This window comes from Mauremys mutica, chromosome 22 (assembly GCF_020497125.1).
Source record: "Mauremys mutica isolate MM-2020 ecotype Southern chromosome 22, ASM2049712v1, whole genome shotgun sequence".
NCBI lineage: Eukaryota > Metazoa > Chordata > Testudines > Geoemydidae > Mauremys > Mauremys mutica.
In genome coordinates this window covers 13,476,788-13,504,496 of record NC_059093.1, presented here as the reverse complement: position 1 = coordinate 13,504,496, position 27,709 = coordinate 13,476,788, and the positions used below count along the sequence as shown (strand labels likewise).

The window sequence follows — 27,709 nt, the reverse complement described above, 5'->3', positions numbered from 1 at the left end:
TCAGAAGCAATTTCTAGGTTTGAAAGAATAAACATTATTTAAAACATGTATAAAACCCCATCAGAATTATTTCATGGAATAAATTAAGGAAGCATCTGCTACAGTTTACACATTTTATTCTCCATAATTTTCATAGCCGGATGTGCAAGAGTGCTTACACCAAAAAACAAAGCAAACAGAAAAATCCCAAGATATTCGGACAATTAGATAAAATTACAAACCGTTTATATTCTTTAACTTTTACATTCTTCACACACAATCACAAGTGATTTTTTTTTCCTGAAACGGATGCAAGGAAGATTGCTGAAGTGTTGTAAATGGGGACAATCTGTAATATAGATCAATAAGCAGCCTAGTTTTAATTAAAATGGCCAGCTGGTCCACTAGTCACTTATTACAGTCTCATTTTTTTTAACAGTACTTGAAAACCTTTAAATCTCTTTTACTGCAGTCCTCTGGCATCTGTAATCTTCTTTTAAACTTACCCAAACCCAGCTGGAATATTAATTGTCTCCTTTAAAATAATACATTTTATTGTATATACATTTTTAATGTACAATATGGGTGTATTTCATTCAACTGAATATATTTTGAGTTACATTTCTCCCTTTTACAACATTATCATTAAGGTATTTTTCATTTTCCCCAGCTCCACAAGAACACATTGTTTATATATCTTTGGGTACAGCCTCTCATAGCAAAGATATCTTGAAGTGCTATATATATAAATTAATGAGCTAGTAATACTTAGCATTTATAGTTATATAGCACTTTATGAGCATTAATTAATCCTCACAACTCCCCTTTGAGGTAAGTAATTTTGTAGATGGTGAAAAGAAGGCAAGGAGAAATTCAGGTCAATTTTCAAGTGTCCACTAACTTTGGGTCCCCAACTTGGGATCTGTTAGGGCTTGATTTTCAGAGCTGCTGCAGAGATTGAAGTCAACCGGAGTGTGGGTAGTCAGCACCTTTGAAAATCACCTTGCAGGTGTCTCCAGCTGGGCATCCAAAGGCTGAGGTGCCTAAAATTGGTGGACCCTTTTGAAAACATAGGCTTAAGTGACTTGTGCAGGTCACATAGCGTCAATATCAGAGGTCAGAATAGAACTCAGGTATCCCTCCTTCGGAGGCCCATGTTCTGTTCATTGGGTCATCCACATTGCTGCTCCAAAATTATAGCGGTGTAGCAGCTGTACACATAAAGATGGCAGCATCTGTGCATCCTGTAGCCCACAGGATTATTTTGCTAGCTATTATATCCTACTAATCCAGCCAGCCGTATCAAATATGTTTCTCTTTCTGAATGAATCCATTTCATTCGTATATTTTATCAGTATTAATTCCTATGAATTTAGGATGTGTTGAGGCATATGATATGTGTTTTCTAATAATTATACATAGAATAAGTTTTGCTGAAATGCAAGAAGCCTACCGGTCTGTATCCAATAAGATTCGCTAAATAGCTAAAAGTATAATCAGTTAAGAGTAAATCAGCATAAAAGCTGGTAACCATTGGCACAGATAGAAATGGTCCCTGAACTTTGGGGAACCAAAGGGAGGAAATATATACAACACTGATCAGGTTTATCTGGCATCGGCAACCAGTTGGTAACTGCAGGGTATACCACAAACCTGGAAGTCGCCAAGAGAGCCTAGAGTGGCAGTTTTTGGAGTGAGATAATCCTTATTAATATAAAGAGAGTAAGTGTCATAATCCACTAACCTATAGGATAAGGGTACCCATAAATTTCTTAGGGTATAGAAATAAGATTTGGGTATAGTAGGTTGGGCATGAATTACATAGTGTCAGGATCCTATAAAATACCTTGTAAGAAAGGGGCTTTTAGCTCTTTCTTTTCTTTGTTCTCTTAAATTCTATAGATAAATGGTTCTCAAACTTTTGTACTGGTGACCTCTTTCACACAGCAAGCCCCTGCCCCCCATAAATTAAAATCACGTTTTTATATATTTAACACCATTATAAATGCTGGAGGCAAAGCGGGGTTTGGGGTGGAGGCTGACAGCTCACGACCCCCCACATAATAACCTTGCAACCCCCTGAGGGGTCCCGACCCCCAGTTTGAGAACCCCTGCTATAGACTATCTTCTATCACACTATCAGCTCAGCTTGTGTAGTACAGTATAACTACTCAACATTCTTAACTATTGGGGAAGCCAGCACCATCCTGTTATCGGGCATGCCAGGAGTGAGGCTGGTCCTTCACCTCCTATTACCGGGTCCTCAAGGAAGGGTGTGAGTATGTAAGGTTAAGGTACATATAATAGGAATGGTACCACCAGGAGTTTTGGACTCTTTTACTGTTTTGCAGTTATAAGTTTCATAGCATTTATTATTCTTTTATTAATCTCAATAAAGTTTTTATCAATTTGGTATTGTCCTCAGTGTAAGTGTTTTTGCCAAGCACCCCGAGAGTCCTCTCCCGATGTACAACTCTCTGAGTGCTCGGACCTTGTAGTCTGAATTGGACAAGAACGCATAAATCTTCTGGTTGGATGCGATCAGTGGCGAGCCATAACAACTAACCCATAAAATTCAGGTCAACAATCCAATTGTAACTCACCCACAGTCTTATACATCTGGAATACGGTTACTGAGAGAGGGACTCTTAGCTAGGACACTGAGGTTATCCTACCCTTCTGGAAAGCACCTTAGTTCTATACAGAGAGGAGCAAAAGGCGACTGTATTTTAGCTTCTTACCTCTTCTAGTACAGCATCCTCCTACCACTAAGCTGCAGTGTTAGCAATGGGTATCAGGTGAAGTCCAGACGTGGGACTTGAACTCACAATCCTCTAGCTCAGAAACCAGAGTAGCCAGATAGCCATATTGTCACATTTAAACAGGGAAACAAAAGATAAGTAAAATTTTGGGGCTTCTCCCCCGTGACGTATTTCCCATTAAAACAGAGACACAACAAAAACAAAATGTGTTGTAAGAGGCAAATCTTGCTTTTCACAGGCAGGCAGAGAGGGCTCCAGAAGCAACAGAACTAGTGCAGTTCTGCTGCACAGGGACTAGACTTAAGGGATATATAGTCTTGTTGAAGAGCCAAGGTGCATAGGACTTTTTCTCATTTCCAGGTCATGAGTAGTTCAGGGAAGGAGCAGCAGCAGGGCCAACGGATCTGCTACTATAACGATCCATCAGCCACTGCCTCTTGCGGAATGGGGGAGGGGATATAAGTGGTGGGGTCTAGAAAGGGCCATCATAGTGTTTTCCATTTCTATTTGTCTAACGCCCGCCACAGAGGATTAATTTCCCTTCAGCAGCTGTAGAATCTCTTTGCACAAAGCCTAGCTAGAAGGGGGAGACTATTAGCCCCAAATGCATTAAAAAGTGTAGCATTGTGGTTTGACAGTAGGTATGATAAACTGATATTTCAGTATCACAAGACCAGATACCCATCTGGCAGCCTAATTAAAAAGGAATGGAGTGTAACATTTTGCAAATGACATGTGGTGCAAAAAACTGTGTTTGGAACTCCTAGGAGAGAAGGAATTTTTAAAATAAAACTTTTGCTTAAAAAAACCCACCAAACTGAAGTAGTTTGGGGACAGTTTCCAAATCGCTTGTGATAAAATGAATAGGTGCTCTCTATAAAAATAGTCTGATGACATTATCATCTTCTGGGGTTACTTTGCTAAAGCTCAGTTAGGTGCAGATTTCTATGATTGTCTTTGCTGAGTTTTTCAAGAAATGTAAGTGTGAAGAGGATGATTATTTAAAGCTCAGTATTCCAGTGCTCTTGGCAAGCCCAGAATTCAAGGAGGGACCGTGGCTATCACCATGACCCACCCATGCAAAATGTCCCATTGGGAAGGTTGTTCATTTTATAAAGTCAAGGTTGTGAAATGGGCGGGGAAGTGGGTAAAAACAGAAAGTGAAAGGGAGTTCTGTGGAAAGTAGATGAGTGAGGTGGCATGAGATTCTGGCAAACTGTTTGTTGTACTGACAAGCATATGACTGTATGGTAAGAACAAGGGCTGAGAGGCAAGACACTTAAGTCCTAATTCTTGGCCCTGTCACTGTGTGACCTTGAGATAATCACTCAAATTCTACTTCATTTTGCCCATTAGTAATATGGAGATATTTGTCTACCTCAAAGGAGTGAGTCAAGCTTTAATTAATGTTTCCAAACCTCCGATGAAAGATTATCTGTAAGTGAAAATATTAATTATTATCTATGTTATTGCCTACAGTTTCTAAAGAGTTCTTAACTCCACTTTGTTTTAGTCTAGCCGTGATAGTAGCAGAAACTCTCTGTAGATCAGAGGGGAGATTCTGTGCTGTGCATGGGGTACACCACAAAACTCATAGCCCATTGACGGGTGGGGGAAAACCACCTTTGTGCCCTGCTATTCTGGGTTGCTCCAGGGGTCAGAGTGATCTCCATTGTAATGCAGACAGCCTTGGGGGCTGGGCTGCCTATGGTACCTACGGACAGCACTGCAACTCAGAATCAAAGCACTGCTATGTGCTGTGGCCCAACCCTGACACACCCGTCCTATCCCCAGCACAGTCACCTACACCAAGCCTTTGTGGGGGGTCTGGGCCGGGTTGGAAAAGAGCCTGCAATTGTCTTGCTTGATTAGTTTCTGTGCCAGGGGAATTTTCTCCAATTGGATCCAAGGCTTTTAGAAACCCCCTTTTTGCTGCTCTGGCCATTTTACCCAGTATACTTGTGCCAGAGCAGCAGCTCTCACCCTGTGTCTTTGATCAGCTTCTTTTTTAAATGAAAAATCCTTGTGTGTTTGTGTTTCTCCTGTAAATAATGTTCCAGTGGAACCTTTTCTGTTATTTACAACTTGTGAGTCTGCACAGCTGTTTAAAAGGAAAGAGGCCACTCCTGGCTGAAAAGATCTGCCCCCAAGGCATGTTAAGTCAATTGGTAAGGAAGGAGAACAGAAGAGGTTGAGGGGCCTGTGGTTTGTTCCAGTAGAGAGGCACTGGCAGCAGCAAGCTGTGCCAGGAGCATTTGTCTGAATCAAACTCATCGTTGCAGAATGAGTCTATGAGAATCAGAAAGTCCTTGAATATTCCCTCTGCTCCCCTCAACTCTGCAATTGAAAGGTTGTAATTGAACTAGCCTTCAAATAGTAGTATTATATGGGGATTTTAATTAAAATCTTGATGGAAGATTTAAATGGGATTATGTCATTTGTAATAGTGGTGAATGATAGTTCCATGCAAGCTAGAAATTGCAGAGGTAGAACTGAGCCAAGTTTGATTTTAAGAGCTAAAATACCACCCAAACAAGGAAAATTTGCAGGTATAAAGATGTTTTCAGCTGTCAGTCCTCTAAGCAGCTTTGCAAAGACACCATGTAAAAATAATTTGATTGCAATTTCCTCCATGATTGTACATAACATTCTTGCAACAAAGGCAACTACAGTAGAAGTTAGGATGAATGAAAAGCTTTTTGCCTTTCACCTTTAGTCGCATCCAGGCTTCAAAAACAACAGACACATGACACAGCTAATCCAATTACAAGAAACATTGCCAAGTTGTGTCCAAACACAGCAGCTTTTTTCAAAACGCAACTAACAGTCAAATGGATGCATCTGTGCACACCTATTCTGCTGCCTGTGTTTGTGTCAGAGTTTTTCTGGAAAATCTGGGCAGCTATCCCATATTGCCTCAGCATGGAGGACATGAAAGCAGAGCTGCAGCATGTGTGGTAACGCACTCTGGGAGGAAGGAGGACTGGCCAAACTGGTTATACAGGCACACAGTGGGGGGTCCCTACCATGTGGCAATACAACCTTACAACTTGCTTTCAGAGGAAACCATGTGCCATCCTAACCATCTGACAAGGGTCAAATACACTTAAGTCCAGATTTTTAAAGGTATGTAGTTGTTGCTGTGCTCAGCATTGCAATGCCTAACTGATTTAGAAGCGTAAATCTAATTTCCAAAATTCCACTGACAGTAGATGGGATTTAGATGAAGTACCTAAATCACTGTTGAAAATGAGATTTAGGCTACTAAATCAGTTAGGCATTGCGATGGTGAGTGAAGCAATATCTAAATACCTTTAAACTCTGGGCCTTAGCTACTACATTTTATTATTAAACTATGTTGTACATGGGCAGCAGCCGCATCTAGGATCAACCATGCAACTAACTACCCCTGAACTAACTGGTTATTACAAGGCTGGTGAAGAGATGTAGTGCAGACACAGCCTTTACAAGTCAGCTAGGCCCAGATGCTCAAAGGTATTTAGGCACCTATCTCCCATTTTAAATCACTAGTAGTTAGGTGCCTAAATGCCTTTGAGGATCTGGGCCCTACAGCTTGGTCCAAAGTCTATCTACCCAATAGCCTTTAGGTGAGAGTACTTATCTGAAAAACAGTAAACTCCAGTAGAAAGTCACCACCCATACTAGACATTGGTCCCTTGAGTTTGGCAATGGAACTTGCTCAGAAAAGGTCCAAGGCTCATACAGAGTCAGAACTCAAACTTGCCCTCGAGAAGATGACATTCAAAGTCACAAAGACAATACACGGGACAAGAGGTGCAAAGACTTCATTGGTAAGGACAGCAATGAAAGAAGCTTTGCTGAGGAAGTGGGTTTTAAACTCTGGTTGACGGAGAGGGCTCCTGGTGTATCGGAAACAAGAGGCTGCTCCAAGGTCAGGAAAAATGGCGCAATTCTGACAGTAAAAATGACAATAACTGTTCAGAAGAAGCCTAGGGAATGAGGGGGGATGTGGGATGAAACATGAATAAATATATATCGTAAGTGGGGTGGAGTTGTGCTTAGAAGACAAGGATAAACACATGAAAGATGCTGCTGCAGGCAAGAGGGAAGCTAATGCAGGGATCTGAGGAGGGGAAGCAATGCGGTAGAACGGTGAGAGATTGCTGTATTGGTGGGTAGTGGCAACTCCTTCTGTCCTTCCACACATGCCTATTTTAACAGGGTGGTCTGCCCTTTTCCATGCCAGGAGTCTGGGAACAGCCAGCCCTGTTTGAGTACCAAACCCAGCTGGGAAAGGGTCAGGTATAAAGGGCTGAGAGAGCTCAGTTGAGAGATACTGTGCAGAAGGGAGATGGGCTCCTGCAGCAGACTCTAAAGTAGGGGGATTTTTAACACTGATATCAATAAGACCTGCAGTTTTAAAACAGACTTACAAGGATTATTCTGATTCTAAATTTTCCTCACTTGTCTCAGTCATTTGTTTGAATCCCTAAGGACTACACTGAGATGTAGCTATCTGGTAAGTTATACAAAGGACGTCTTAAGTAGAGCCCTATTGGGGTTTGATTTTTCCCTTTAAAATGCAAATAGCTGGTAGTTAATTCCCCATTTGGGATCTAACAGCTGACTTTAAAATATGCAGCTATGATAGAAAAATACATTTCAGAAACCCCTGTAGTGTGGGTAAAGAATCATTGTTACACAAGTACAGATTATTCTAGTTAGTCAGATATCTTTATTCATCTGCATTTTAAGCACCTTCACCAACAGTATATTGAAACACATAATTACTCATAACTCATTACAGGCAAGTCTCATCTTACGCGGGGGTTCCGTTCCGCGGTTAGCGCATAAAGCAAAAACCGTGTATAGTGAAACACTCATTGAGTTGAATGGCGAGTGGAATCGCCCGAACTACAGATGCAGTTTTTATATGGTTATTTTTCTTTTTTTCCCCCTGATTTTGCCAACCGCGCAAAGCTGAATTTGCGCATGTTAAATGAGCCTAAGATGCGACTTGCCTGTATTGCTTTTGGCCAAATTCTGCACCAACATATGCCTTGGTGCAACCTCACTGAAGTGTACATAAAGGTGAAATTTGACCCTGTTGTCTACTCTGTAAGATACTGTAAAAATTATGCATCAGCACATTTAAATGTATTAGTGCAATAATCTCCCTCTCATTAAAAGAAGTCACACTTAAACATTCTGCTCTTTTGAGAACTTAAAAATTCAGCATGTATATCCTGAAAATAGAACCAGCTAACAGAGGAGTTGTTTGCCACCTTTACCTATTATACACTCACTTATTCTCAGCTTCAAAAATGACAGAAAGGCTATCCAAACCAGGTATCTATCCAACGATGAACTGAAAATGAGATTTCCTTACTAATTTTAAAGGGAAATTTGCCATCTTATTCTTCCATTTCACCATCCTTTCAATTTCAGTAATTGCCAGTTTTTCAAGTATAAAACATAAGAGAACTGAATAATAAATAATAATAATAATAATAAAAGCCAGAAAACACTTACGCCTTTGAACCAGATTATATTTCAAAAAATCTGCATCCTAGTAAAGACGAGTAGGGTCCAGTTCTCTCCGTGCTAAATGACATTGTCTTCTAGCGAAGTCACTGGGCCTTCAGAATGTTCACGGGATCAGTCCCTAAGCAGTTAGTTTAACTAGAGTCCTTGTATCTGCTAGTTGTTCCATCTTCTGGAAAATATATTTGATTCTCACATTTTAATATAACCCCTTCCAAAAAGATACATTCGTACACACACACATACACACTGAACAGTTTTAATCCCATTCATGCCTCCAAAAATGGATTTGTCAGTCATAAGGATAGCATGGAATGAATGAAATTTTGTCTAAAAAGGAATGACAAAGCTAAATGTCCATTGTAGTCTAATGTTAACATATAATATCTAGTTACAAAAATATACAGTATTTGGATAGCCCCAAGATGGAGAACATTTGCACAGCTCAGGATGGACATCAGGCTGCTCCGCAGCATAAACTAGAGGAGCCTATAGTCTACTTTAATCATGATGGCTGCTGCCAATGAGCAAGGGGCCATTTTGGCAGCTGGGGGTTGCCAAGATGTCTTTGCCATGTGTCCTTTTCTGACTATCCCCCCGCTCGCCACACTGCCATCCATGAGTGATGAGTGGTGGTATAAGAGTTACTATGGTGACACTCCACCACCCGAGGATTCCACTATACTGGAGGGTGGCAAGCGAAGCCAGTTTTAAGACCAATTTGTATAAGACACTGACTCAAAAATGCCCTAAAGCAGGGCAGGATCTAGGCCAAAGTCTCTGCCTGTATCTAAGGCCCTGATCTGGCAATGGATTCTGCAAGCACGCACCCTTGTGCACATGCAGAATGCTGTTCACTTCAATGGGCAAAAAGGTAAATCCCAGATCCCTTGGCAGAGTCACAGACTAAACAATGCCTGCAGATCCCAAAACCTGAACAACAATTAGTTAACAGTGAAAGTATTCCTCAAAGAGGTACTTACATTCGGGGGCAGAAGGGGGGAATTGAATATAAGAAACAAACAAAACTTTTTATGCCTTTCATCTATTTTCTTGATTTTTTTTTCTGATTCTATTTGCTTAGTATCAAAGCTATCGAGGTTCTCTTCTCTCTTTAGTGCTAGAGACTGGCTTGAATCAAAATATTAAATCTAAAAAAGCCCCAAGTCTGAGGTACCGGTATTTGAAATCCACTCTTGGATCTAAAATTTATAGTTTGAGTACGTGTTAAACTCCCACTGACAATGAGCTGCAAGATCTTTCTCTCTTCCAGCCAATCCCCTTGTATCTGATTTTGCAGTGAACCCTGAACTGGGTTTGTCTAATTCCCAGTCAGATTATTCATGCCAGGAGTGGGAATAACTGACATGGAATGCAGGCTGAATGGGTCTGAGTCAGGGCATATACATGCTAAGATCTGTGGATCCTGGCCTCCTAACTCTTGCTGAGGGCCCCCCAGAGCATCCTCTCTGCAGGTTTCTGGGTTTCCAGAACCAGATCATGACACTGTACCTGTACCTTCTGGATGGGGCTTTTCAGGCATATGCATACAGAGAAGGAGTCAGCCCATAATGGTGAATTTGAGAAGTCATAATAAGTAAGTAAATCCATTTATCCATTAGCTGAATATCAGTGACATAAAAGCAGAATGTTTGGAAGCCTTCATGATCCATTGCTAACTTTGAGCACTCAGCAGTTGACTTCCCAGTGATCTGCCACAAACCATCCATCCATGTCCTCGCAGGTCGTCCCTTGGCTATGTCTACACTAGCATTTTTGTTGGCATAACTTATATTGTTCAGGGGTGTGAAAACAACACCCCTCTGAGCGAATAAGTTACACCGACAAAAGCGCTGGTGTGGATACCACTATGTCGCAGGAGACACTCTCTTGCCGACATAGCTACCGCCGCTTATTGGGGGTGGTTTAATTATGTCGACATCGGCAAAGAGCAGCTACATGGGAGATCTTACAGCGGCACAACTGCATCAGTACAGCTGTGCTGCTCTAAGGTCACTAGCATAGACATGGCATAATGACCAAGTTAGTTTATTTTTTGTATAAACGGTTTCTCTTCATTCAAGTTTGTTCCAGTCTGAAATTTCTTCTTTAAATACAGATGAAGAAAACAGACGTGCACACTAAACTGTCCTACTTACTGTGTCTCAAATATTTGCCTATGGGGTTTTCAATAATTATATGATTCACTGGTTGGTAATGCATAGTCACAGCACCTCACCTTCTGTGTGGCAGAGGGTTCTTTTATTGCAGATCAATCAAGCAGCCAGATGTTGAAAAATCTAATAAAAGAGCATGAAGCAATAATAATTTCAAGGTGAATAAAGCCATTTAGTGTATGTTAAAGGACTGCTGTAAAGTTGTTTAGGCCTAAATTATGCTGTTGATATGCTTTTACCATGGTGAAGTTTTTTTATTTCAATGAAAACAGTATTTTGTTGAGGTATTAAATTTCCCTGCAGTGTATGCAAGCTAGACATTGTAGCACAAAGTGCCTGAGAATCGGAAAATAAACTAACTAGAAACAAAACCAAAACTCACACTGATTTTCATTTTCAAAGCTAAGTAAAATGTAAACAGCAAAACAAAACCCCAAAGGGGAAAAATAAATCAGATTTTTAAAAAAATCTTTCAGTTTAAATAATCGTGAATTATTAGTAACAACGGTAAAAGCATTTTGAAATACATATATACGAACCTGAGTGAAAGTGGAACCTGGGCTCTAACCCACTCACCCACACCGTGTCAGCTAGCCTGGATTGAAGGCATCAGCAAACTCTAGTGAGAGGTTTGCGTGTCTAGATGGGAAGGATGCTTAGGGGCAACATCTGGGCTAAGTCTGCATTGAAGACATATTCTCTGTGATATTTTCCAATATGATCCAATATATTGTGACCATCAGGCCCAATTTTAATTCTTGTGTAGGATGGAAGCTCAATGTTTTTTGTTTGTTTAAATGGAATTAGACCCTAAAGAGTGCACTGCTTGACATGTTACTGTACACAGTATATACGTGACTATAAAAAAAATAAAAACTGCTTTTCAAAATCTGGCTAGGTAATACAGCTATTAGGATTATATTTTGTCTCAGTCTTTCAGATATATAACACTGTAGGTTGACAAACCAATAAGCTGAACAAACAAACAAAAACACAGCATCAGTTTGCCATGTTCCCTTCTCAGGAACAATTGTATACATTAAGCAAAGAATAAGAGTTACCAAAACATTCTCCAGCTCAGGATTTCTACCCTAGACCTGCAGTCTTGGGTTCAAAGCCCATTTGCTCCTGGAGCAGCTTCTTTTATGGCACTATCCAAAGTGCCCCTGTATTAGAACGATCTGTTACTAAATCCTCATTTGCCCCTAAACCCTGACATAAGCTTTTATATTTTACAAGCTTTCCAAAGCAATGAATTGTATATCTGCAGTGCAAAGACAATGCAGGCAAATGAATCAAACTTTTGAAAACTGGATATCAGAATATTTTATGACTATTTATAATGCATTTCTTTTATTATTAGTTATGAAATATTACTTTCCACCTGACAAGTGGCACGGAGAAATAAAAATAAAATCAATCAGCAAAATTGCAGACATGCAGAGAAATGGCTTTTGTTTAGAATCTCCAGACTGCTTCATCCTTATTCCCAACCCAGGGACTGAACAGACATCACTAAATATAACATCATTCACTTCTCAAAAATTTCTTTAATAGAGTTAATGGTGTGTGCCTCATGTCCTTCCAAAACATCGAATACACCAATACTTAAGTCACTGGAAAGCAGGAAATACAGAGTCAAGGTACACACTAGCCCCGCCCCACAACCTTACCTCTGCCCCTGGAGCTGGCGAGATCCAATGAGGATATATTGTAGGAATGTTTCAGTCAGGGCTGCCCTATAATAGGCAGACATAAATAAGCGTGCCATTTTATATGGAGTGTTGTGTCCCACAGAACTACTTTCTCATTCATCTGCATACACACCAAACTCTTGACCAAAGGACTCCAAATGTGTACCAAAAAAACCAGTCCTGCACCTGTTGCGGCATAACAATATTCAAGATAAATTCATTATGCACATCAGATAGATTTTAGAGCATTTTAAACATTTAAAAGAGCACATAGTATCAGGGGATGAATATTGGGAAGCGAAAGATCAAGTGACCCCAAATCTGCACCCCAAACTCTACTTCAGCACCTGTTGTAACATACCAGTTTTCAAGATAATGTCCCAATGCATGTGGATTATAGAGCACTTTGAAATGTCAGATATTAAACCAGCATCTTTGGATTCAGGGCAAAACTTCCAGGAGCCATGCTGAATACAGGCAGAGAGCACCTAATGTGCATAACACATATTCTCAGAAAGCTACGTAGGAAACGACTCAAGTTTACAGTATCTTGGTGGGGAGGGATAGCTCAGTGGTTTGAGCATTGGCCTGCTAAACCCAGGGTTAGGAGCTTAATCCTTGAAGGGGCCATTTAGGGATCTGGAGCAAACATCTGTCAAGGACCGTACTTGGTCCTGCTATAAAGGCAGCAGACTAGACTGGACCCAATGACCTTTCAAGGTTCCTTCCAGTTCTATGAGATAGGTATAGCTCCATTTTTTTTAAAGTGCTGCTTAGGTTCAACAGACACAGTATATCACATACAGTCACCAACTACTCTGACATCAGGCTGCCTGCAAACCCTCTGACTGGCAAGAGAAGCCCAACCCTGCTACTCACACCCAAATAACTTTCTCTGGCCTGTTAACTTTACTCAAGACCCATAGTAGATCCAACTTTTAACCTCAATAATTTTTTAAATATTGGGTTCCAGATATTAGCTGAAATCCACCCCAAATAGGTGATATAAGTTTGGGGAGGATTAGAGACATAGTTTAAGCTACAGGTGTGCACAAAAAAAGTTATAAGAAACGTAAAATGTTGCTGTCATATGATTTTGGAAGGTGGGGGGTGCTATCTCTCAAGAACGCCTTGCTCAAATTACCTCAAATTAAGACCACTAACCCTACCCCAGATCTGCATGAGGAACAGCAATTTTAATAACAATTTGACTAGGCATGTGGATTTTAGAGCACTTAGAAAAACTGGTGTTAAACAGTAAGTTAGTCTTAACCTTGAATTCAGTGGTTTTATTGCCCCACTATAAGTAAGAAAAGTATAAGCAATACAGTATTAGGAGTCAGAGGGGTAACCGTGTTAGTCTGTATCAGCAAAAACAATGAGGAGTCCTTGTGGCACCTTAGAGACTAACGAATGCATTTGGGCATAAGCTTTCGTGGGCTGTAACCCACTTGGCTATAACCCACTTCGAAAGCTTACGCCCAAATAAATGTGTTAGTCTCTAAGGTGCCACAAGAACTCCTCGGTTTTTTTAGTATTAGAAATGTAATTAGGAATTTCTTGGAGGATTAATTGTTATGCATGATCCAAAGTGTAAAGCATCTGGATTCAATGGACAGAAACTACAAGTCGGGATAGAGTGATGGTTCTTTCCAGTGTGCCCAGAACTGTGAATCATCCTGTTACTCTGCCTGCTTCAGTGACAGAGAGACTTGCTGGTGCAGGTGTCAAGCTCCCTGACACCACCAGTCTATCTGTCAGCCACCCAGACAATCTTCTCAGATCTCAGCCCGCCCTTACTTTACTTTGCAGGGTAATAATAGGTGCAACCCAATCCCTGAATTCCTCTGAAAGCATCCTCCTGTAATATCCAGCCCCTGTCACTGGACGCCCACAGTAATTACCAGGTTTACTGTTCCCAAGGGAACAGTGTACACACAGCTTGATTGGTACAACTCAGAATCAGGTCCTTTATAACATAACAGCATAGAGATATATTTACAGTGAAACAATCACGAGTTTATGATGAAAGATTCAGATTTAAGAGATACTAAGGATAATGGACACAGAAATGGCTACAGAGAAAACAAAAAGTGTAACACACTCCTTAGAGTCTAAACTTAACTGTAACAGGCTACACGCCGTGTCTAAAATAGTTTCTCACCTAAAACAATCTCGTCATCAATCTACATGCCTGGGAACTACGGTTCATGGATGCACAGAGTGCTGTCTTTTTTCCTCTCTCAGTGTTGGACAACAGGGTGCTGTTGTCCCTGTCCTCCAGTTATAGTCTAATAAACCTTTGAAGTGCACCTCTAGACAAAGCTCTTTTCTTCACCCCTGCTGCTGTTCTCTTCCTGTTGACTTCCCATCCCCCTGCATGTAAATTGGGTTCCAATGCTTAGGCTTCCAATGCTTAATCTACATATGAACCTAGGCAGACATGTGAATCTACTTCCCTTTGTCTGGCAAAACCTGTTTGTCCACCAAGCTTTCAGTACATATACACAACTCCTTAAATTTCATCCATTCATATATCTTTGCAATGATTGTGAGGATCAATTTGACATAAGCTTCAATTAGATACCATACATGGTTTTCTTTCTGGATAGATACTATGAAAATGGTGTGGTAGGTGTAGTGACTTTGTCAGGCCTGTTAGGAATTGCTGACAGAGAGAAGTGAACCCATTGCCAACTGGCACCAATGGGCCTTTGAGTCATAGTTAGAGATAAGGGCAATCAGCTCCATTGAGATGTCAAAAATATTCATAAAATCCATGATGTATTCCATGTTCTGTGCTGCAGGATACACAAGCACTTTCAGCTGGAACTGCAGCAAATTGTTCACTGTCAGTCTGAACATCTGTGATCTAGACTCAGGCTTGTATTAGCAAATCCTAATAAGAAAAGCCATACTGGGTCAGACCGATGGTCCAGCTAGCCCAGTATCCTGTCTTCTGACAGTGGCCAGTGCCAGATGCTTCAGAGGGAATGAACAGAACAGGGCAATTATTAAGTGATCCATCCCCTGTCATCCAGTTCCAGCTTCTGGCAGGCAGAGGCTTACGGACACTCAGAGCATGGGCTTGAGTCCCTGACCGTCTTGGCAGCAGCCGTTGATGGACCTATCCTCCATGCACTTATCTAATAAATCCTTAATTGTTCCACTGATTGCAAACTGGGATTTACACAAGTTCAAGGCAACAATTTACAATTCCATAATTGTGGAGAAATGCTGAGCTCTGGCATACCTGAGGTTGCAAGAAGGGATAATTACATGCATTGTAAATCTGCTTCCTTGAAGACAACATCTGACCTTTGGGTCCCCAGCCTTCAGTGAAAGACTGGCTCGAACTCTGGGCATGCCTACATCATACGATGCTTGGATGCATCTGAGTGACATGAAATGAGCTCTGATGACAACAGAATGTCCACATTTTCTAAAAATACAATTATTGATAAACTAATCCAAAAAGCAAAGGAAAAAAATGAAGGATGAGATCAAGGAACCAAATTAACACATTTTAATCTTTAGTATAATTAGCTGCTAGGGTCCGAATTTGAAATGTTCCTGTGCCATCAGACATTTCTGAGAACAAGGCTCCACCAGCCCTGTCTATCCTGGGCTGCTCTTTGCATCTCCTCTGTGTTAAGTCCCATAAATTTTTCCTCTCCGAGTAGTGTTCGAAGGAGAGAGTCTTTCAGTCAGCATGTTCTTCTGGTTGCACACTTGTCACGGCAGACACTTTTGCTTCATTCTTAACACATGTCCCAAATATTCCCATCTTCTTTCCTGGACATCTTTAGAGATAAGGGGTTGTTGAACTCGGACGGATCTTGACATCTGTTATAAATTCATTCATTTAATACCTAATATTTTTCGAAGGCATTTGCTTTCGAACACCTTTCTGTACATAGGGTGGAATAGATTGATTTCCCAAACTCAAGTTTTGTTTCAGAATATCTCATTCCCTTAAATTACTCACCAAGATCAGATTCTCTTCTACTGAGACAAGTATCTTTTAGAGGATATATCCAAATACATTTAAGTGCAAAGAATAAATCAGTAGAAGTGTTTTGACAATAATCCATAAGGTGGCCTAAATCAATAAGGCTCTATGCTGATGCTGGTGTTTGCCTCTGTTGAGTTCATTGCAGGATCAGTTAATTCACACAGGAAGCTGCAGTGAGATGTAGATGACATATGCAGTGCTGCCAATTTTTGCAATAATTGGTGTGTGTCTTAAAGCCCCAGCACCTAGGGTGAGAATCTCGTACTATTTTTAAATGAAAGCTATATCTAGCCCTCATCAAGGTGGAGAAAAACATAAGAACTTGATCCCTAAAGGCTCAGAAACCAAAAGGCAAATAAAGGGAACCCCATTTTTTATTTTTTTAGTCTCATGATCTTGTTTGAATGCTTGGTGATGGCAGTACCACCCGTGATCAAATTCTGAGATCTTTTACTCAGACAACCATTGCCTCAGAATGGGACTTTTGTGTGAATAAAGCCTTGTCTACAGTATTTTTTTAGCTATCAATATAGCTGCACTGGTGCATGGTTTACACTGGTCTGAAGCTGGGATATGTTGCAGCAGTACACATTATATCTACACTAGGGGTTTAAACCAATGCAGATGCACTGATACAACTATATTAAGGTCTGATCTGGTGAGGTGCCAAGCACCTTCAGCTCCCACTCAAGTTAATGGGAATTAAAGGTGCTCTGCTTCTCAGAGGATCAGCTCCTTGGTGGCTAAAAACTAGAGCTGGTCAAAAAAATGTCCATGGGAAATTGTCAATTCTTGAAAAGAAGAGGAAAAGGGAAAACAATTCTGAAGCACCATTTCAAAACAAAACATTTCACTTTGAATCAACGTTTCATTTTCCAATGTGAAACATTACATTTCAATTGAGAAATGTCATATTTTTCTTTTCTGAACTGAAATTTTTCAGAACTTATGATTCTGCAAAATTTTTCAATATTTCTGCTTGTTTGATTCAGGATGAAAACAAATGTCAAAATGTGGAAATTTTCCCTACAGTTACTCCGGGAAGAACTTAAAAATTGACATTTCTCATTGACAAGACTGTTCACAATCATGGAAATATTGAAATAGAGGGACTTCTAAAAACTTGATAGAAAATTAATTTAATAGATATTCTTATATAATAAATCTAAATAGTACAATGATGGGCATACTAAAAGTTCTTCAATATAGTAAATATTTAACTAAGGTAGTATAATACTAACATTTTCCTTGTTAATTCAACTTGTTTATTTGTAATATATTCAGAAACTTCAAAATGTTTAATTGTTGAGGTTTTGATTCACCCATCCCTGTCTTTCTAATGGAGCTGAAAATAACATGGCTCTTTTATTTCCTTCATTGTTTGTACACAACTGATCTCATTGGAAACAATATTACTCTATTGCTTCTACAGAACCAAAATCACAACAGATTTTTGTGGCTCCTACAAAGATAACAACTATCAACACTGAAGGAATGTAATCAGATCTGCTGATATAAAAATCTGCTAACAGGGTTCCAAACATTTTAAGTAGATGAGTTTCATGGGCAAGGGACAACTTTTTGTGCTCTAAACTGATAAATAATCCCAGACAAAAGAAAATTAGTTAAATTGGAATTAAAGCTGAAATAAATTCCTCCACTGTAGTTTTCTGGAAAAAGTCTTGAAATACAAACGCCACTGCTTCGCTACTCTTTTATTCACCCTACCGTGAATGCCCTCCATGTAATGTAATATTATTTTAATTGGGGTAGCACCCAGGAACCGCAATTATGGACTAGGACCCACCGTATTAGGCACTGTACAGACTCTAAACAAAATAGTGGTCCCTGCCATCCAAGAATTTACAATTTAAGATGGGGTCTATCAGAAGTATCAAAGCAAGATAACACACAAAACCCTCTTGGCAATTTTGTCTGGCCCTGGGCCCCAGGCAAACTTCGTAAATGCCACCTTAGGCAGCAGACTTTGTAATTTTACATTGAAGCCACAGAAATATTGGCAGGCTAGTGGCAAGGCATTTTCCATGAAGGGATCCTTGACTGAACGCATTCCTCCCGTTGGTACACCAGAGCTTGGCTTTGTTAATGCAGACCTTCAGGGGAAACTGTAAAACTCACCTTTTCCCCTAGCCCTTTTATATATTGTTTATTAAACATGCAGTGGAGATTTTGAAAGGATTATGTAGCCACATCCTCAGCTGGTGTAAATCAGCATAGCTCCACTGAAGTGATTTACATGAGCTGAAGATCTTGCCCATTGCCTTAGGGTGCATTAATTTATGTCAGAGTTTTATACATTCTGATAGGGTGATGTGCCTGAGTGGAATATTTTTTATGAATGATCTGTCTGATGTTCTGAAATGTGCTGATTATATGATGGTGTCTATAAGTATGGAGTCTCTAAGCTTGTATTAGCTTGATGCTGTCTAGAAACTAAGGGCTTGTCTACACTACAGGACTATTTCGAATCTACTTAAGTCGAATTTGTGGATTCGACCTTAATAAGTCGAATTTGTGTATCCATACTAAATACACAAATTCGAACTTCTTAGTCCACATTCACGGGGCCAGCTTCGACTTTGGAAGCGGTGCACTGTGGGAACCTATCCCACAGTTCCCGCACTCCCCGCTGCCCATTTGAATTGTGGGATTTCCCCCCAATGCATGCTGGGGGGAAAAATGTGTCGTCATTGAACCGTCAATCCCGCCCTCCCTGTCTTCCTTGAAAGCGCCGGCGGGAAATCTGTTCGCGCCCTTCTCTGGTCGGTTACAGCGTGGACGCCACAGCACTGCGAGCATGGAGCCCGCTGCGATCATCGCTGCACTTATGGCCGTTGTCAACTCCTCGCACATTATCGTCCACCTCTTCCACAGTCAGATGCTGAGAAACCGGGCGAGGAGGCTCCGGCAGCACGGTGAGGAGAGTGGCGCAGACCTCTCACAAAGCAGGGTACGCCGGGCAGTGGAGATCATGGTGGCAATGGGTCAAGTTCATGGTGTGGAACGGCGATTCTGGGCCCGGGAAACAAGCACAGACTGGTGGGACCGCATAGTGCTGCAGGTCTGGGATGACACAGAGTGGCTGCGAAACTTCAGGATGCGTAAGGGCACTTTCCTTGAACTGTGTGACTTGCTGTCCCCTGCCCTGAAGCGCCAGGACACAAGGATGCGAGCAGCCCTGACTGTGCAGAAGCGAGTGGCCATAGCCCTCTGGAAACTTGCCACGCCAGACAGCTACCGGTCAGTAGCGAACCACTTTGGCGTGGGCAAATCTACCGTGGGGATTGCTGTCATTCAAGTAGCCCACGCAATCGTTGAGCAACTGCTCTCAAAGGTAGTGACTGTCGGAAATGTCCAGGCCATCATAGATGGCTTCGCCGCGATGGGATTCCCAAACTGCGGTGGGGCTATAGATGGGACTCACATCCCTATCCTGGCACCAGCCCACCAGGCCAGCGAGTACATTAACCGAAAGGGCTACTTTTCAATGGTGCTGCAAGCTGTGGTGGACCATAGGGGACGTTTTACCAACATCAACGTCGGGTGGGCGGGCAAGGTTCATGATGCGCGTGTGTTCAGGAACTCTGGTCTGTTTATACGCCTCCAGGCAGGCACTTTCTTCCCGGACCACAAAATAACGGTTGGGGATGTGCAGATGCCTACAGTGATCCTCGGGGACCCGGCCTACCCGCTAATGCCCTGGCTCATGAAGCCCTATACAGGCGCCTTGGACACTGAAAAGGAACTCTTCAACTACCGGCTGAGCAAGTGCAGAATGGTGGTGGAGTGTGCTTTCGGACGTCTCAAGGGGAGATGGCGGACCTTACTGACTCGCTCGGACATCAGCGAAAAGAATATCCCCGTAGTTATTGCTGCTTGCTGTGTGCTCCACAATCTCTGTGAGAGCAAGGGCGAGACCTTTTTGGCCGCTTGGGAGGTTGAGGCAAATCGCCTGGCTGCTGTTTACGATCAGCCAGACACCCGTGCTGAGAGAATATCCCAGCGGGAAGCGATATGCATCAGGGAGGCTTTGAAAGCGAGTTTCCTCGCAGAGCAGGGTAACCTGTGACTGTCCACTTGATTTTAAGAGAGCCTGATCATAAACCAAGTTTTCCCCACTTCCCAAGGACGTTTTAAAACTAAGGACATGTTTTAGTAATTAATAATAAATCTTTCGTTGACTTTGCATTTCTGTTTATTCGTTGAAACATGGAAGCATTCTGTGCTGGTTAAGGTGTGCACTGATGGGTGGGTTTGCTGGATGGGGCGTGGGTTGGTGTCCTTGGATAGGGGTTACCATGACGGCTGTGGGTTTGGGCGTTGGAAGGGGGGAGGGGTGTGGGGGAAGGGTGAGTATCTGCCCCTGGATGAGGTCTCTTTTTGGGGCTCGTGGCACCGGGGAGGATCGTGACTACGGTCCAAATGCATGTGAAGGGAAGCCTGCCTTTACATTCGGGGATGTCAGGCACCAGGACCCTGCACAAGCATACACATCAAGGAAAGACCCGGGGCAGCATACACCACACAGACTGTCCCTGGTGCCTAGTGACTGCAGTCTGTGTGTGCCCTGCAGTTGACCCTGCAGCCAAGTCTGTAGCATGGCACTGTGGGCTATGCAGTGACATTACAATTAACAACAGAAAGTCTTCTGACACCAGAAACGTGACGGAAACAGTCAGTAACACCAAACCGCTTTTAATAATGTAATACACAGTGGGGGGTTTGAACTTGGAGTTGGGACTGGTTGATGCTGTAAAGAAAGAGCTTGTACAAATTTACAGCGCGACAGTTGTCTCTAACATTATCGGTGTGCTGCGGTGCAGGGACAGTTCTCACGGCCCCTACCGCCCCTCCGTCTTGTCACTTTGGGTGAGGGGGGGACAGGACTTCTTGGCGTTGGAGGGCGGTTGCAGATGCACTGCAGGGGGCTCTCTCCTCCTGACTGCGGTCTTGCAGAACATCTACAAGGCGCCGGAGCGTCTCCGTTTGCTCCCTCATTAGACCAAGCAGCGTTTGAGTCGCCTGCTGGTCTTCCTGCCGCCACCTATCCTCCCGTTCCAGGTGTGTGCGATGCTGCTGACACAGGCTCTCCCTCGACTGTCTCTGCTCTGCCGCCTCCGCTCTGGAGCTGGCCATCAGTTCCTGGAACATGTCGTCCCTTGTCTTTTTCTTTCGGCGTCTAATCCGAGCCAGCCTCTGCGAGGGGGATGGCGGGGCAGTCCGGGAAGGAGCCGAAGCTGTGTGATGTGAAAAAGTAGGTGATTTCTTGAACACATACATGTTTGCCAACAGTAAACACAGTCTAGTCAGTTTCAGTTAACAAGACCAAAGAGGGAACCAAGTCTCAGGAGATCTCAGAACTAGTCCGAGATTTCGGAATACGCTCTCATTGGCGGCGCCATTGCACTGGAGAGCGCACAAGCGAGGAAAGATAGCTGCATCCCTCTTGCACAAAGTCCTGGTAAGCCTTACAGTACATACTGCTTATCAGTTACTGGTTAGCTGTGCTCTCCTGCTAAAGGCAATGTGCAAAGCAGAAAGGATAAGCCTTTAGCAGCCCCTCCCGCCAGCGCACGGGAACGATCAATGCATGCTTGTTCTCTGTGGACTCTCGCACGTGGCTGTTAGGCGAGGGTCATTGTTATGCAACCTAATTGTAAACCATTAACAATAGTAACACTACACTAATTGCCCTACTTAGATGCAGTATTTGCAGACCGAGATCACCCTGAGGCGGGTCACTCGTGCCCAGAAAGACCGCATGTTACGGGACGCACTGCACAGACCAGGACCATATGCAGCAATGCTAGTAGAGGCGATGGTTCCACTCTATATTCGGATGTCCTGGCGTGGAAGAGTCTGCTTCCACGGAGCGCCCAACAAGCGACCTCTTCCGACGAACCTCATGCGGAGGCTTTGCGAGGAACTGAATGACACCTTCGTAGAAATGTCGCTAGAGGACTATTTTTCTATCCCCATTTGTGTGGACCTTCTCTTTATATAGTTTAATATATATTATAGTTTAATATTTAGAATGTTTTAACCGCTCTGACTTTTTGATACCCTTGTCTTAGGTCCTTCACTTTCACGCGGCACTGCATCGCATCCCGGCTGTATCCTTTGTCTTTCATGGCTTTAGAGACCTTCTCGAAGGTCTTCGCGTTCCGCTTGTTGGAGCGCAGCTCCGAGAGCACAGACTCCTCGCCCCACACAGCGATCAGATCCTGGACTTCCCGGTCAGTCCATGCTGGGGACCTCTTTCTAGTCTGGGATTGCCCGGACTCCTCTGCTGGAGAGCTCTGCATCGTTGCAGGTGCTGCGGAGCTCGCCCCGATGTGCAACCAGAACGTCAGATTCAAACCGCCCAGACAGGAAAATGAATTCAAATTTTCGCGGGTCATTTCCTGTGTGGCTGGCCAGAGAATCCAAGCTCGGACTGCTGTCCAGAGCGTCAACAGAGTGGTGCACTGTGGGATAGCTCCCGGAGCTGCTAAGTTCGATTAGCATCCACACCAAGCCTAATTCGAGCTAGCAAGTGCGAATTTAGCGTTACTCCACCTGCCGGGGTGGAGTACCAAATTCGAACTAAAGAGCCCTCTAGTTCGAATTAAATGGCTTCCTGGTGTGGACGGTTGAGCGGTTAGTTCGAATTAACGCTGATAAATTCGAATTAAAGTCCTAGTGTAGACCAGGCCTAACATGCATTTTTTGTGTGAGTAATGTTGCGACTTTTGTATTGAAAATGGATCCCTTGAATGTGAACTGTACTCTCCTGCTCATTTCTTATTTTGACCTTTGCACACATTTTTGCAAATATTAGAGGGCAAAATTATGGCTGTGCGTGAAGGTGAAGTGGCCATCAGCAGTGATGAAGATGGGAGTAGGGAACTGGCTTGCTTATTTGAACACTGTTTAGAGGTTCAGAGGTTTTTTTTTTTTTTTTTAAAGGGTGCAGGTCTTCTGTAAAACAAAATGTAGAAGTTTTGTGAGCATTACGTGGACACCATTATATCTTTAAGTTTTCTATTAGAGAATGACAAATATGATTAGCTTGGTTTGTGACGATGAGAGATTCAACTGGAAGAACCAATAAAGGAGAAAAGCTTTGTTTATTTGTGTGGTCTTCTGATGCAATGATCCCCTTAATCTAAGTTTATGATGGCTTCCTTCTAAATTATTAATCTTATACCAACACCTCCACTATATCTAGTATCCTACCCTTATGGTATAAAACAGTGCAGTGTATTCAAACAGTTCAGAGGTGGTCAGTCATATGTAAATAATTCTGATAGAAATATGGCCAAGATAGAGTTGAAATTTTCCAATCTTCCAATTATTTAGCTTATAGACAGACAAAGAGGAGCAGCAGGGGAGTGACAAACTAGTGATGGAACGTACAATCCAATTTATGGTTCAATTTGCAAACCCTGACTCATGTAAGTAATCATCATGCATATGAGTAGTCCCAGTGACGTCAATGAGGCTACTAACGTAAAGACTACTTACGTAACAACTCACAAGGATTTACAAGATTAGATCAATGTTCTCCATACAGATTATATAATCTGTAACCCATAATACTTTACAGAATTAGACAGTACCACAAAAAAGAATCAAATACATAATAGCAAAGAAGGGAATTCAGAGATACAGGCAGCGGAGAATAGAGGTATCTTTAGCTTAGATTTGAAATGAGGTGGAGAGTTGATGAGCTGGTGTTGAAAAAGGCTGTTCCAGGTAGCTGGAGTTGCAGAGGAGAAGGTTCTTGTACTGACAGTGGCTTTGTTGTGTGAGCGGTATGCCAATAAGCAAGCGGGGTTCAGCCACACACGTTTTGTGAAGTAGGCTGATACACGGCAATGGGCCAAAAAGAAGCCACAAGATCACTTTCTAACTGTATTTTGAAATGAATGAGAAGAAAGCAGAATTGCTGGGAGGATGTGGGTGTATTGTACATCTGAGACGGCAGACAGCACCACTTGCAGATTTGCAGAGACCACAGGGAAGGGAATTGCAATAGGTAAAACAGGAGAAGATGAAGGAATGAATAAGAAATTCAGCTGAAGTACTATTGAGGTAGCCGTATACCAAGGTGATAATGCAGTGATGTGGGGAAAAGTTCAGGATCAAGGATTACACCAATATTCCACACAATTCAGGAAAATGGGGAATTAATTAATGTAGTTTATTCTGGGTGCCTAGAAAAATTACATTGGTTTGACAATGAAGGCCTTTCTTTCTGGGATGTGTGTGTGAACATGAGGACACTAGATAAATGGGCTCTCTATCAAAACATCAGAAACAAAAAGGATTAAAAGGAGGGAAATGTAGGCTTTACATCTGATTTCAAACACAAGAGTTGATGACTCATGGTTTTCTGTATTTGGCAGCCCTTTATATCATATGATGTAGTGTATGCTTAGGCCCAATAGTTCTCTTCTGCTAAAGAGGGAAGCAAATACCCATAAATAACCCTTGGATTGTGGCCAGTGCAGGAGGAAGGGAAAGAATGGAGCCAATGCCACATATTCTTATGTGCCAAGTTATAACCCAAGACACGTCTGCATGAAAATATAACACAGTAGCATATGTATATTTAAGCAAATGTAACAACTTTCCTATTCTCCAGTCCAGAACACTAAAAAGGCACTATCAGGTAGCATAGGCCTAAAATGCAGATTTGCTTAAAATACATGTTTTCTTTTCAAACTAATATGATTAAAATGTTTTCATGAAGTTAAAATAAAATTGAAAATGAACCTGTTTTTCTTTGTTCTTAAACATTCCCTTGCTGTGTTTGCCACTCAAACATTTCAGTGTTATGTCAGTGTGAAAGTATGAAATTGACTATAATAATAATAATAATACTAGGAAAAGAAGAAGACTGTTTTAATCATCTAAGCACGCACACAATATCAGCAGAGAAAAGCAAAACAGAGCCAAATCTTGCTCCCTTTACTCATGCAAGTAATCCTACTGTCTTCAATTTTTAAAACGACTTTAGTTTTAATATTCTCAGGTGAAATTATTGACACAGGTAAGGCAATATGCATCTATGATTTTTAAATTGACAGTGTCCCTGTAGGTTTTAAATTTAAATAATCTAGTAAACATTCAACATTTTAGGAGACTACTTCAGTATACACCCATTAGCCCTTCCAGCATAGAAAAACTGAGCATCATACATCTTAAAAATAGAGGTTCTGGACTAGATCCTCACCTGAAAATCAGTTCTATTGAATCAATAGTGCTACATCAATTTACGTCTGATGAGGATCTAGCCCTCTCTGTGCTCTCGATATTGATTCTCTGTGGAACTTTTTGTAAGAGCAGTGCTTTGCCTTCGTGCCCTTGATCAAAATTTCCCCTTCCCCTACTGCCCTGCTCTGTAAGTTAGCTGCCATACTCCACTGAGGAGATAACTGCTCACAAACCAGCTGCATTTCAGTGGCGCTGGATATATATCATTTGTAAAGGAATTTGAAATATTATGAGAATGAAAGCTGCTAGGAAGTATTCTTTTTAAAAAAGAACTTGACAAATAAAATAACTTTCTGGGTATGTGGTAAATAAACACTTAAGATAATTAGCAAAAAAGAGTATTTTTCTGTGCCATACCAATATAAAGTCTCCCCCCACCCCTTAAAAAGAACAGTGGAAACCCCAAGAGAGAATGGAATATCAAATGGGTAGTTCAGAAACTTGACCTATGTCAATTATCCTTGATTTTATTTTAGATGACATTTAAAACTCAAATTTATTATATAACACATGAACAGAAAGTAGAAGTAAATGAGACAAACGATGCAGGAGTCTCCAGAATATATCAGAGCATCATCTAATAGTCAGGTATCACCCCAATTAAATATACATTCCTTTGTGTACTGAAGTTATCCCTAATAACATTTTATAGTTTCCACTTTAGAATACCAATTCTAAGTGAGTCTATGAAGAAATAAACCAAATTTGTTTCTTTTCTAATTTGCAAATATCCTTTCCCAAATAATTTTGGGAGAGTGCAGCTAGTGGTAGTTTTAAAAAACCCACTTTTTCCAGCCAGGCTAGACAAAACTCAGAGTAAAATGTGCATTAGATTAATAATTTTGTATTTACATGTTTTTTATAAACACCTGTGAAGCATTTTGAGTTCACATCTGTGCTGAAGATGCTATACAAAAATATAAAGTGTAAATGGACTAGGATCAATGTCCTTATTATACAACAGAAGCCAACTGACCACCCCCGCGGACCCACAAAAAACAACAAGAAAATAAAACCAACATTCTCAAACAAAAAGTGAGTTTAGGTTAGATTTTAAATTTATTTTTCCCCTACAGAATAATACAGTGAAGAAGATGAAAGGATCAGTTATGTCATCTAGTTCCTCCCTCCATAAGCATCCCTACAGCCCGCACACCAGTGCTTTATGTCTATAATATAATAATTCCTTACATTTATAAAGCAGCCTTCATCTCAAAGAGCCTAAAAACCCATTACATATGATGCAAGCACAAGAATGCCTTCGACTCCAAAAGGCAGCCACCTCTCAATGGCAGGAGGCTGCACCCAGTGCGCAATGGGGAGGGTGGGGAAATGTAGACCAAGACTACCGGGGCAGAAGGCCCTTCTTACAAGAAATGTCCCGAGGGCAGAACAGACGGAGACACAGGATGGAAGGTCCCATCCCTGAAATGCACACACACAGCACACAGCAAATGATTCTGAACTCAGTTTACCTGGAGGATGAAGGGCTGGCTGAGTCCTGGAGTGTAGGGCCTAGAGAAGAGAGAATAGGGTGAGGGGCTGGGTGTCAGGACTCCTGGGTTCCATGCCCTGCTCTGTCACTGCCAAACTAGCCAGCCCAATTCTCCATGAACTCTCTATTTGCTCCCCTTACCCCTTGGGTCATTCCCCCCACCCCACCAGCAGGGGGCGCAGTTGGACTTCCCTTCTCCCCGTCTACCCAACAGGGGGCACTACTCTACTCCCCTCACCTCCTCCCACAGCAGGAAGGCGGAGCCCGACGCTGAGAGACGCACTGTGATTGGCGAGCAGGCCCCGGCGGAGCTGCGCTTGGATGAGAGCGGCGCTGTGATTGGTGGGTGGTGCTGGGGAAGGGTGGAAGCCCTGGCAAGGGTTCCCCCCTTCTTGTGGATTGGGGGGGGCTTCGCTTCACCTCCCCCCTGGGGACCCGGCCGCTTTGTGCTTTTTTTGGGGGGGGGATGCGTTTGCCCGGGCTAGGGACTCCTGGCCAATCAGCATGCAGCACTGATAGCTGTTGCCAGGCAGAATATGGTAATGAGGTCCGGGCGGCCGCCCCCCCTCCTGCTCTGCAGCTACCATTGTGAGGTGAGGACAGGTGGGGGGGTTTGGGGCGGCGGCGGGGCCTGCGGCGGCGGCCGGGGTGCGGCACCCACATGGGACCCCCTCAGGTAACGCGATGGGACGGTCCGGGAGGGGACTCCGGCCCAGGGCCACCGCAGAGACATGCTAGGGGTTTGGGCTTGTTGTTTTAGTCGCACCCAAGATGGCGCC

The 27,709-nt window shown here is 42.4% G+C and overlaps 1 protein-coding gene and 1 long non-coding RNA gene across 10 annotated transcripts in view; one reads left to right on the top strand and one right to left on the bottom strand.

Annotated features, from left to right (window-relative positions):
- Positions 1-141: 141 nt before the first annotated feature.
- LOC123354846 lies at positions 142-27,689 on the bottom strand. Of its 4 annotated transcripts, none has more exons than XR_006574919.1 (8): positions 27,169-27,689; positions 26,911-26,950; positions 15,392-15,532; positions 12,118-12,324; positions 10,507-10,567; positions 8,256-8,439; positions 2,721-4,176; positions 142-328 (listed from the first exon to the last, which is right to left on the bottom strand). It is a non-coding gene; the product is annotated as an uncharacterized LOC123354846 (long non-coding RNA). The 4 variants fall into 4 exon arrangements; XR_006574922.1 differs by having other exon boundaries at positions 27,214-27,689; XR_006574920.1 differs by lacking the exon at positions 15,392-15,532.
- Positions 27,535-27,709, top strand: part of PRDM10 (PR/SET domain 10) — a 73,312-nt gene continuing 73,137 nt past the window's right edge. For 3 of the 6 annotated variants that reach the window (XM_044997189.1, XM_044997190.1, XM_044997188.1), the window contains exon 1: positions 27,535-27,606. The gene's annotated coding sequence lies outside the window, so the exon portion shown is untranslated. The remainder of the gene's footprint in view (positions 27,607-27,709) is intronic. The other 3 variants (XM_044997192.1, XM_044997193.1, XM_044997191.1) reach the window with 1 other exon arrangement.